This window comes from Canis aureus, chromosome 4 (assembly GCF_053574225.1).
Source record: "Canis aureus isolate CA01 chromosome 4, VMU_Caureus_v.1.0, whole genome shotgun sequence".
In the NCBI taxonomy this organism is placed as follows: Eukaryota; Metazoa; Chordata; class Mammalia; order Carnivora; family Canidae; genus Canis; species Canis aureus.
The window spans coordinates 46,253,892-46,266,853 of NC_135614.1; the positions used below are offsets into that span (position 1 = coordinate 46,253,892).

Below are 12,962 nucleotides of genomic sequence, written 5' to 3' on the forward strand. Positions count from 1 at the left end.
AGGTCACATATTCTTTCAGTTGCTGCCTGTCTTGGAAGCTTTTTATCTCTCCTTCCATTTTGAATGAGAGCCTTGCTGGATAAAGTATTCTTGATTGCATGTTCTTCTCATTTAGGACCCTGAATATATCCTGCCAGCCCTTTCTGGCCTGCCAGGTCTCTGTGGAGAGGTCTGCTGTTACCCTAATACTCCTCCCCATAAAAGTCAGGGATTTCTTGTCTCTTGCTGCTTTAAGGATCTTCTCTTTATCTTTGGAATTTGCAAGCTTCACTATTAAATGTCGAGGTGTTGAACAGTTTTTATTGATTTTAGCGGGGGGATCTCTCTATTTCCTGGATCTGAATGCCTGTTTCCCTTCCCAGATTAGGAAAGTTGGCCACAATAGCTAAACTGTGGAAGGAGCCTCGGTGTCCATCGAAAGATGAATGGATAAAGAAGATGTGGTTTATGTATACAATGGAATATTACTCAGCTATTAGAAATGACAAATACCCACCATTTGCTTCAACGTGGATGGAACTGGAGGGTATTATGCTGAGTGAAGTAAGTCAGTCGGAGAAGGACAAACATTATATGTTCTCATTCATGTGGGGAATATAAATAATAGTGAAAGGGAATATAAGGGAAGGGAGAAGAAATGTGTGGGAAATATCAGAAAGGGAGACAGAACGTAAAGACTCCTAACTCTGGGAAACGAACTAGGGGTGGTGGAAGTGGAGGAGGGCGGGGGGTGGGAGTGATTGGGTGACGGGCACTGGGGGTTATTCTGTATGTTGGTAAATTGAACACCAATAAAAAAAAAAAGAAAAAGAAAAAAGGTAAAAAAAAAAAAAAAAAAAAAGAAAAGAAAAGAAACTATAAAGAAAAAAAAATCAACACCGCCATATTCTACATTTGCTAGTTGGAGGTTTTTACCCTAACTGAAACAGCCTACAGTTTCTTGTTTTCTCAAAAAACTTTTACTTCTTGTATGTGGACAAACCTCAAACAAATGTAGCTATAAACATCAAGGTAGCAAATAATTGAAATCTATTTGAAATAGAAAGAATGTATAAGGGATGCTTGGGTGGCTCAGTGGTTTAGCACCTGCCTTTGGCCCAGGGCGTGATCCTAGAGTCCCTGGATCTAGTCCCACATCGAGCTCCCTGTGTAGAGCCTGCTTCTCCCTCTGCCTATGTCTCTGGCTCGCTCTCTCTCTCTTTCTCTCTCTCTGTCTCTCATGAATAAATAAATAAAATCTTAGAAAGAAAGAAAAAATGAAAGAAAGAAAGAAAGAAAGAAAGAAAGAAAGAAAGAAGAAAGAAAGAGAAAGAAAGAAAGAAAGAAAGAAAGAAAGAAAGAAAGAAAGAAAAGAAAGAAAGAAAGAAAGAATAAGTGCCAATGGTTTGCATAAAGCTCAAAGAAAAACATACCTAGAATAAAAAGAGCACAGGACTTTATAGTCTGCTTGTCATTCCCAATTAGTGCCAATTCCCTAAACTATTTCATTCATTCTTGCAAAGATAAGTGCTTTTAAATGGGAAACATGCCTTAAAGAAAGAACATGGCTTTTAGCAATCACCCTTTGGAAATAGGACCTTCATAATGATGTAATTTTTGGTACATTAAATAAAAGTCCTCATTTACAATCATCTAGAAAAAGAAGGATTTTGGTCTTTATTCTAAATGTGGAAAAGATTACAAAGAAATAAAGTTTGCCATTCAAGAGTTTGCAATTTGCAAGTGTCAATAAATATTATTAAAATTCTTTTAATAATTCTCCATTTCTTCTGCAATTTGACAGACCTACGAACTACGATTTTGAGTGCAGAGCTCAAGACATCAGAAAAAGAACTTTCATAGCACAGAATATTTAACCACATGGAATGAACAAAAATAAAAATTTCTTAGTAGGTACAAATGATTTCTTATCACATCTAAACTCACTCATTACGATGGCCTAAGAGGAACTAGTTAATCTAGTATCTTCTGTTCGCACATCATCAGCCATACTGACTCCACTCTGGACACAAACTTTTTCTTTCTGTTCCTTGAACCAGCCAAGGATACTCTCTCACAGTGCATTAGCACTTGCTGCTCCCACTTCCTAAAGGGGTCTGACCTCAGAGCTATATGTATGGTGGCCCTTGGACTTCTCAGCATTCAGCTCTCAGCTCACATGACCCCTATACAGAAAGACCTTCCTGGATTGCCTTATCTAAATTCAACACTCACTCATTACTTCCTTTAGAGAGTCTTTTTTTTTTTTATTATTATTACTTCATCAGTAGGAGTCATTACTCTCCCTATAATGCACCTTATATTTTTTTCTATTTATTTCTGAGATCTCTCTCTCTCTCTCTCTTTCTCTGTCTCTCTGTCCCCCCCCCCCCCTTTTTTTTTTTTTGTAATGTAACTTCCATGAGAGATAAAGACTTACATTTCCCAAGGCCAGTAAATACTTGCAGACTGCATGAGAGAAGGTAGAGAAATTTAAGACAAGGGCTGGTTAATCGGCTGACCCAGATAGAATCTCCTCTATTCTGGAAGTAGGATAGCTGGATGAAGGAATGACTTTGACACAGATGCATAATAGAGAGCTTCCATTTCATCTCCATGTGGAGCACAGCAGGGAGGAGAGCCCTTTCTCTACGCATTCAGCACTAAACATGGTTCTGACACAAATGGCTTTCTTCCTGAGCTTTGTTTGAAGACTTTGAATGAGGCAACTCTTAGGTGGGAAAGATCTGAAGAAGCAGATGTTCCTGAAACTGCCCTTTCTCTCTTGTCACCCTTTCTCTCCCTGGTTCTGCACACTTTTACTGTGATCCTTGGAAGCTCGGAAGTTCATGGTCACCATGCCAGCTGATCTTTAGGAGTGTAAACTGTTCTCTGGTTAATCCTCACTGAAGTGTAGAACATGTCTTTTCTTTTCCCTATATGTCAATCAAGCAACTTGTACTAAAAATCTCAGAGAAAGGAAAAGCAAGAGATAAAATAATTTGCCAACTTTATTTTAAAATGATTTGGCAGGCAAGCTTTAAATGTGACTATCCAAGTTCCTGTCCCTTGTATATAATCCCATCTAAGGAAGAAAAAGTAGACATCATGGTCATAGCAGAATCTTCAAACTTTTAGCTTGCATTAAATTTAGATTGTTGTTAATTCTAGAATATTGATTTGAGGTCAGGCATTCAACAAGCATTTAAAGAGCACCAACTACATTCCTCAGTAAATGTAAACAGTTATAGCTCTGTATGCACAATGTAATTTAATACTAAATAGTGCTTGTAGCTTGAGGAAAGGAATAAATGATAAAGTTTTAGTTAAAGAGCACCAACTAGCTATGTTCTGCTTTTCTCATTAAGATATCAAATCTAAGCCTCAAAGAGGTTAGACACTTACCCAAGCATACACAATAAGAAGTCAAGAACAAGGACCCAAACCCATGTCTATCTAACTGCAAAAAGCATGTTTTTTGCATTTATCAAGTTGTCTGCATGATAAGGATATGAACAAGATTATGTAATATTATACTGGATTGAACTTCTTCCCAGAGAGCTATGACACGTGAGGTCAGAGTTAAGCATCCAGCTGAACACATGTAAACACCAAAGTGTCACAAGTGTTGACTTGGCATGAGGTGTTGTGTTAACTCTACTCTAGAGCGATCTAAAGGTAAAAATCAGATTGTGTTGAAGGTATACAGAATCAGTATTTAGTTGAACCAATCTAGCAGAGATCACTAGTTGTTGGCCTTGCTCCAGGTTCTCCTCTTCTGCCTCAGTGCACATCTAGATTATCTTTCACAGTCTCCTTTGCATTAGACATGGCTGCATAATTCAGATCTACCAATAGAAGGGGAGTAGAAGTGACATGGACCATTTCCAGGCAAAATCTGTAACAATCTCTTAGATGCTCCTTTCCCTACATAGTTGACCAAAATGGAAGTGATCTTGGAAGATAGGTGTTGAAGATGGCAGAGTTTCTATCAGCCTGGGTCCTTTCCTCCCCTAAAACAGTGCAAAAGAAAATCATCCACTGCTATTCACCTGCCTACTATTGTTAATGAGGAATAAATTATTTATTTGAGCCATTTTACAACAGTAGTTGGCCTACAGCTAGATTCCATCATACTTGTTGAACTATACCAAGGCTAATATTTCCCTTCCCAAGCTTTGGGCTCAGCAGCTCCTCCTCCTCAATACCTTTCTTTATCACCTTTGGCACTTCTATTCTATAGCTTTCTTAGTTTCTGCAAAGTTTTCCCTAACCTCAAAGAGTATATTTCATAGCCTTCTAAAATTTCCTCTTTTGTGTTTCAGAAGCATAGAGCAAATTAACCTTGTGAACTCCTACTTGAGTAGATGCCAGGAGAACTCCATCACACTAGGCCCCCCGAAAAGGCCTGACCTTGGCCCTGAATACATTTTTCCACCTTGTTTAGCTTCCTGAGCCATCTTGACTGAGAAATTTTCTGTATTTCAAATGTAGACAATGCTTTATCTCTTGTGATGCTAAACTGAGATTTACCTTAGCACATAGTAAGTATGCAAATATTTATCAAATATTGTTTATCCTTTAGGTCTTCAAGAAGATTAAGATAAAATTCCAATGTCATAGCTTTGCACATCAAGATAACATTATGTGTAAAGTGTAACTAACAAACGAAATTTCAAAAATGTATACAATGGACAAAAAAGTCTGTTGCCTCACGAACCATGGTCCAAAGTCAATTAATCAAACTGAACAGTTAATCAAACTGAAAATCTCACAGGTAAAATTCATAGGGTCATTGAGATGTTCTCCACTTTTTATTAAGATGAGGTAGGTTCAGACACTTGGCCATTTTTTGGCACCCGTGGAGTATACAAACTGGATATCATGAATTTGCCCAAATTGGCTAATCTGAATGCAGTGAGAGAGCCTTATTTTGGGTCCATTCTTCATCATGAACAATTAAACAAAATACTACTTCTTGGCTCCTCTTAATTCCAAGTGAATGAAGGACAGAATGAGACAGTAAAAATATCATCTAACAGCATAGCATATATATAGTATTATGTATTAGGATGCATTTTAATTGTTTTAACTCTTCATTACTACTGCTAATGTTTGGGTTTGTAGATTTCCCTATAAAATAATGTTGTTTCATTGTTTTATTTATATAGCTTTGCATGCTATCATTCTTCTTGAGTTTAGTTATTTGTTGGAAACCAAAGGACCCTCTCAACTAAAAGCAATTGCAAATATACAGCCAGTTCTCATGCTTCTATTGCTCTATGGGCACACAGAGCTGGACCTCGGAATTAACTTTTACAATACATTCCTTCTCCTTCCCGATGCTACATTCCTTCTGAATGTATTCAGAATATAAAGATTCTAATCATTGGCACTGTTTCCTATTCAGGGATTTAAAACACCTACAAGCTGAAGTTGTATCCATTGAGAATGGTCCCCACTCTACTTCCATTTCTCATAGTTTATTCTTACTCAGAAGAGAGAACCAATTTGCCTCAGTATATCACCACTTGGCCAAATAAACCCCAAACTGTCCAATCAACATAACCTCTCAAGCAAACAAACTAGGAATGGGACTCATGAAAGAAATATGGCTGGCATTTACATCCATCACCACACTTCTCAGAAGCTGTTCACTAAATCTATTCACTCAGCAGCATTCTTAGAGACTAAAATTTTTGTATTGAGATGCACAATACGACAATCAAATAACAGGTCAACACAGTAAGCTTTTACAATGCAACAGCTTTTCAGAAAGACACGTTTCTCTCTGTACAGGGACTTGCCACAGTGCAGGAACAAGTAAGATGGAATGGTCTCCAATTTCAGATCAGAGAGCAAGAGTGTGTAATACATGTCAGATTCCCCTCACATAATACTTCCATCAAATAAAACCATCTGGATGGCATACTATATATCAGTGCTGTGCAAAAGAATATAATGGGAGCCACAAATGCAAGTCACACATGTAATGTTACATTTTCTGGTAGCCATATTAAAAATTTAAAAAGAACTAGGTAAAATTATTTTAATAATATATTTGGTTTAACCCAACAAATCTACACTACAATAATTTCAATGTGTAATCAGTATTTTAAAATTTGCTAATAGCTATTTTACATTCTTTTTATTCATACTAAGTCCTTAAAACCTGTTGCATATTTTATACTCATAGTGCATCTCAACTTGGACTAGCCATATTCCGAATGCTAAATAGTCAAATGTAGCTACCATATTGGACAACCAACTTTACATTTGGGCACATCATGTGCTACTTTCCTGGAATGATCCCCATTACCATTAATCCTCCACTTAACTAGCTCTATTCACACTCAGAGCTCAGAATTATTTAGTCAACACATATTTATTAAGTGGACACAATATTCCAGGTAGTGCTGTAGGGTCAAGGATAAGGAATGGACAAGACAAAGTCTTTCTTTCAAAGCATGGAAGTACAAACATTCACCAAGAGAGGCCTTGCCTGATTCCTTGATAGGACATGTCCCTCTGTCACATGTTTTTATAGTACACACTCTTCCTTCACAGGATGTTTCCTAATTTAAATCATTTGCCAAATATCTACCTTGATAGACTGTAAAGATCCATGAGAGTAAACATAACATCTCACTCATTGCGGCATCTCAAAGCCTACCAAGCACAGTCTGTGCCTGGCATAGAGCAGATGTACCAAAATATTTGTTGAACATAAAGGAGGAGGGAGGAAGAGAAGGAAATGGGGGAGGGGGAGGGAAAATGAGAAGGAGGGAGGGAGAAAGGGAGAGAGGTAGAGAGATATACACTTGTAGAAGGTAACTCTGTCAATGATGTTCATTAGCTAAACAGCAGAGTTAACTGCCATAATTTACCATTCTCTACCTTATTTATATTCAGCCCTTTCTGAATTCTCCCAAGTTTCACAGAATCAGTGATTTATACCTTGTACTTCATTTGCTACTTTCCTGGATTTACTTCGACAATGTTTCAATTCTGGTTGGGTCCTAAAGGTATGTATAAAGGGGCTATATATTTTACAGCCACTCCAGTAAATTTTGAAACCTTGTTTATCTAGTTTATATTGTATCACATGCATTCAAAAGAAGCTGGCTCACTTTACCACTGTCATCTTGCCAAGTATCAACAGAATGGTGATAAGCTGTTCATACCTAGCTCTAATTACAGAGATAGGCTGATATTTCTTTCCACTGGCCTATTCACTTTTTACTGACTTAATCAATCACCAGAATTTCTTTTTTAGGCCAGTGATTTTTTTTCATTATTTTTTTTTTTAAGTTTTTGCTAGAACATACCATATATGCATATTAGGCACTTTCAAATTTATGTTGCAGTCAAAAACTTCAAAATGTTTTATGACACATATTGGGTTATTTTTAATCTCCATCCTCTAAACCATATTTTACTCATTGTCTCATTTATGTCAGTGATCTACAGATTCAGCTAAGTTGGTCAATGTTGAAACTCTCTGCAGCCCTCTGTTCCTAATCTTTCTCTAGAAAGATCAGGGGTTGTCAAAATGTGGTCCAAGTACCAAGAGCATAGACATCACCTGGGAATTTGTTAGAAATACATATCTTCAGGCATCTCCAGACATACCAAATCAGAGAATCTGGGGATGGGGCCCAAGCAATCTGTTGTTTTATGGAGCTCTGCAGGGGAATCTGGTATACAATCTGATGCAGAGTTAAAAAAGCACTGCTCTCATCCAACCTCTTGCCCTATGCTAGGGTGCAACACTATCAGCAACAAAAGTGAATTAGCCCACTGGGCACTCAGTTTTAGAAATGAAACAGGGTATCATGATATAGAAATGTACTTAGAGAGCATATTTAAATCTTAGAATGATAAAAAAATAAAACTATAAACTAAAATGAAATTTACAAAGAATGGCACAGGCATTAAAAAACAGACCAAAAAAAAAAAAAAACTCTTAAATGAAAATGCATCAAATTTCATTGTAAAGGGGAAAAGAAGTCACTGGGGCTATTTTAAAATCTACAACATTTCTGAAATCAGATTCCAAGTTGTCTTTCAGTTTTTGTTTATAGTATTTTTAGATCTCCCTCTGCATGCTATGTTTTCTTTTAGACATACTGCCAACTTTTTGTATCTGTCATCTGGTTTTGAAAATGAGGTTTCTCATCATTTTTTAAGCATTTCACCATTTCAATTGTCACACTAATGCTTGGTACATCTGGAAGTTCCTATGATAGGATGGATTTAGAATCTACATTTAAAAGCGTGTCAAATAATTACCAATATTTAATTTCATGTTCCTTCAGAAAAAAAATCCATTAGAAGTTCTACAGCTCTTCTTCCGTGCCATCTCCTAAATTAAACTTCATATTAAAAAGACTAGATTCTAGGATTTCTCAGGCTTCACATTTTCAAATTTAAATTCAAAAAAGCAGAAAGAAATGATATGGAATGAAGTGATTTATCCCAGGGGTTTGTTCTTTTTAACTATAAGATAAATCGAGAATCACAAGGGGGGAGAGGAAAGAAAGAATCACATGAGTCGGGCTGGCATCCTCATGTTATTTTTGTATGTGATTACATATTGCTTTGGGGTTTCTATTTCAAGCACTAGTCATTTATTTTTCCCTCCAATACAAATGTATTCTTGATGACTAGGATATCGTTCTAATTATTTTTAATAAAAATCATTTGGCATCCTTGAAATTTTACAGTGTTTCTCCAAAAGATTCAAAATATTAAACAAAAGTATCCTTCCATCCACCAACTGCAACATAACTTCAGAAAGTTAATTAATGTCACAAAGGATTAGACTGTGAAGGCTGTTTGGGATGGTAGCAAAAAGCATAAACTTGGAAGTCAAATTGCACAGGTATGAATTCAGTTCTGTCACTTACTCACTAGATGACCTTGAGCAATTCCTCAGACTATGTTTTTTTTTCCTGCCACAGGTTTATTTGTACAAATAGCACAGGAGGACACCAGGCCCATGCAGACAGAAGCCCAGGGGTCATACCAGTCCTTCTGTCCTCACACTGGCAGGCAGAAGCCTCTACACTGAAGCCTTTGTGGGGGCCTGGGCACCTTTGGGAGCCTGCGCTGCAGGAGTCGAAGTAGGAGCCGGAGCTGGGGTCACAGCTGCAGCCTGGGCCTTGGTTTGAGCCTTGGCCTTGGCCTTTGGCCGGCAGAGCCTGAGACCTTTGGCAATGCGGCACGAGCACGTTTCCCGAGCTTGGGGTGAGCAATGTAGGCAAGTCGATTGAGCTTGTGGCTGCCGCCCTTTGGGATCTTGGGCTTAGCCTCCTTGGGCTTGACAAGGGCCTTGATAGCCTCAGCACGCACCGTCATGGCCTTGGCATTGTTGGCCTGCATATTCTTCAGGCCCTTCTTGTTGTGCTTCTTGGCAAAGCACATGTTCCTCAGGAACTTGGGGTCTACCCCCTTAAAAGATTCGTATCTTTGTGACCGGAGTTTCTTGATGCCATTTCTGTGCCATTTTTGTGACTGGTTGTGTGTGGTGTGGCTCTTGGACTTGGCCATGTCTGTACCAAAGCCCGCGGCTCCCCAAGCACCCTCAGACTCTATGTTTAAAATTTATCATGTATAGCAAATATGTGGAAATTTGTCTAGCTCCTGAATTATTGTTACCAAGGATCAATCAAATCAGCTTGTGTAAAGGGTCTATCATGACGCCTAATACATAGTTTTGAATACTTATGGATATTATTTTAATAACTGGTTCATCTCTGAAATGATGCCTTAATAAGAAGTTCTTTCAGTTAGGGACAAGTATATTAATGCTTGCTGTCCTGGTGTTAGCTGATTTTCCATAAACTTGTCAAAATAAATGATGGATAGGTGGCTGGACAAATTAGTGGGTGGGTCCAACAACATTAGAGTAGGGAACTTTCTTGAGAAATTCAGGATAAGAAGTACCAGCGATCATCCATTCCTATCTACAAGTACCCTCCACCTGCCCCTCTCTTCCAGACCCCACATCTTTAACACAAAACTACTCCCCATCATATGTACATGAGTAAGTAGAGCAGTTCCCACTGCTCAGGAATCTGTGGGCAGCATGCAGTTCTCTTCCGACTACTTTCTCCACCTCACAAAGAATGCCTTGTTATTCCACATGGAGTACTTGCCTTCGCTTATTTGAAAACATTCCAGAGTTTTAGGCCATGATATGCATCCGTTTAACTTAATCATTTTACCTTTTATTTTTCTTCTTAAATAAATTGAGATTTAGGTATATGTATTTAATATAATATGAAAACAAAATATAATATACTATAAAGAAATGTATAAAGGAATATAGACAGGTCCAACTGACAATGATTCAACTTATGATTTTTTTACCTTAGTGCAAAAGCAATACGTATCTGATAAAAACTGTACTTTGAATTTTGATTTTTTTCCCCTGGACTAGTGATATGCAGTATGATACTCTTGCCTGATGTTAGACAGTGGCAACAAGCAGCAGCCTCAAGTCAACCTTGCAATTCCCAGAATAAACAACCTATATACTCACAACCATTCATATCTTACTTTCAGTATAGTATTCAATAAATTATATGAGATATTCAACACTTAGCTATAAAATAGATTTTGTGCTAGATGACGGTACCCAACTGTTCTGAGTATGTTTAAGTTGGCTAGGCTAAACTTTGATGTTGAGTAGGTTAGGGGTATTAAATGTATTTATATGTTATTTATAATATGTAAAAGTATATATATAAATATATATTCCTTCATATATTATATATCTATATATGTATAGAAAAGAAGAAACTTCCATATCCCACATGGGAAAGGCATCTAGTTCCAGAAACCAGTTCTACCCCTTCCCAAGCCTTTGGTTACCTGTCCACAGGGGAGGAAGACTAACTCATCTAATTGGTAAAAATGGGAAGAGGAAATGAACAAGGGGAACTCTCTCTCCAGTCATGCCTTGGGGGCCTGGGTCTACCTGTGACTGAGTGCCTGATTTTCACTGGGGGAGGGGAAGTTCAAGGGGTGACATAGAGTGTAATGAAGGTGATATTTTGAGCTCCATTATCTGGTTCTTTCACTGCTGGTTTATACTTCAGCCTGAAAACAGAATGGGGTTATTCTTTGGTCCTTTATATGCCCTTTGTGAGATCCAAATTACTATTCTACAATATACCTATCTCCTAATATGTTGTGAATGATTTTCCCTGTCATTAAATATTATTTCTTCTATAACACCATCTTTAATTGCTATTCAGCATTTTTATTGTATGATGCTTTATACCTTATTGAGCCAGTCTTCTATTATTAGAGAATTGAAATTTTAAAAAAATTAAGTTGCTGCAATTAAGTTTGTAAATAATACAAACCTATAATATCCTTTCAATACCATTCTGTTCACTTACTGAGGATGAATTCTTTTTTTTTTTTTTTTTTTTTTTTTTTTTTTGTGAGGATGAATTCTTAAAAGAACACTGGCTAGGTCAACATATGTGAACATCTGAGATATTTTTTAAAGTACAGAGCAAAGTTGTCTAGAAAATTTGGGCCATTTTATGCTTCCCCTACAAGCACATTAGAGTATCTGTTTCTTTGAACATTTACTAGAGTTAAGAAATGGAATTAAAACAACATGTCATATTTCACTTCTTAAGATTTTATATGCTTTAGGTAGTGGAAAAAGCCAGGGTGCATCCTTTGTTTGGAAGGCACTATTTGACTACAGTTTGCCCAAGTGTGAAATGCCATATTTCCTCAAATCAAGTTACCTAATCTCTTGACATTAACAAATATTAGCATTTTAAAACCTGTTTTGAAATTAAGACAAAAGCAAACATCATTGCTAATGTACATCTGAGGGAGGAAGGAGAAAGAAACCATGGAAACCAGCAGAGGAATTAAAATGGCAACGAAGAATTAGACACCAGAATAGAACGAGCAATAGGCCAGATGAGGATTTTAATTGGAACCAATTTGACAAGAATTATAAGGTGTTCCTTTACATTTTTCTTCTTCTTCTTCTTCTTCTTTTTTCCTTTTGGTCATGCTTTTAGGAACCCTTGATAAATCTTACCTCCACTGTACTTTCGCTTCTCATAAAATTCCTTAAAAATACCACAGGCAGTTACTATACACAAACACAGCTCAATTTTTAGGCCACAGGATGGCACTCTGGGTGCATATAAATGATGAAGTGCCACTCTCCCCTTGGAAAAAAGGCTCTCTGTCCCTTGGGAGGTTCTGATAACTATTCCTAACCCTAACTCAAAGTCCAGCACCTATTCATGGGAGGAGTTCATAGTGACTAATATTTTTCCATTCTGAAAGCCCAGGGCTTCTCTTGGGTGTTTGTCTCCACAGGTCAGACACTGGCAAAGGGCTTCCTAGAACACCTAACCTCTTAGACTTCTCATTTCCTTGAAGGTTATACCTATGGAGGAGGAGAACTTTCTTCACAGCAGCAGATATATCCCTGACTGAACACATCTGGAAATGTAACCATTTCACTGTTTATGGATGACATAGTAAAAATGCATTTCCATATGGTTGATAGTTCCAAGCAACAAAAATAGCAGTGTTGTTTTTCTTTAAATGTAATTAGTATTCTGTTGTGTGGGAGTGAGGTTAACATGTGATAAATACAGTTGAAGGTAAATCATACAGAATTTTTCCCCATATTTGGACAATTGAAGTTGTCTTTATAATTATAGATATAATTATGATTATTGCTTATCATTAAAATGTGATGTAAAAAGAAAAGGATCCTTAAGCTTTAAACGTTAAGACTTATAATCATCAGGCCATTAAAACACATAAAAGATGGCATAAGTCCTTGACAGACAAAGTACACTTAACTAAATCTTTAGTAAACTATAAATAATAGTAAAAAATAATTAGATTAAAATCACAATAGTAAAAAATAAATAAATAAATAAATAAATAAATAAATAAATAAATAAATAAAATACAATCACGAT

The 12,962-nt window shown here is 36.9% G+C and overlaps 1 protein-coding gene and 1 pseudogene across 3 annotated transcripts in view; both read right to left on the reverse strand.

Moving 5' to 3' along the window:
- The window catches only part of TENM2 (teneurin transmembrane protein 2), a 1,508,878-nt gene that overhangs the window by 958,946 nt on the left and 536,970 nt on the right, over nucleotides 1–12,962 (reverse strand). The window lies entirely within an intron of this gene.
- On the reverse strand, nucleotides 8,930–9,551 carry LOC144311874 (large ribosomal subunit protein eL29 pseudogene; annotated as a pseudogene).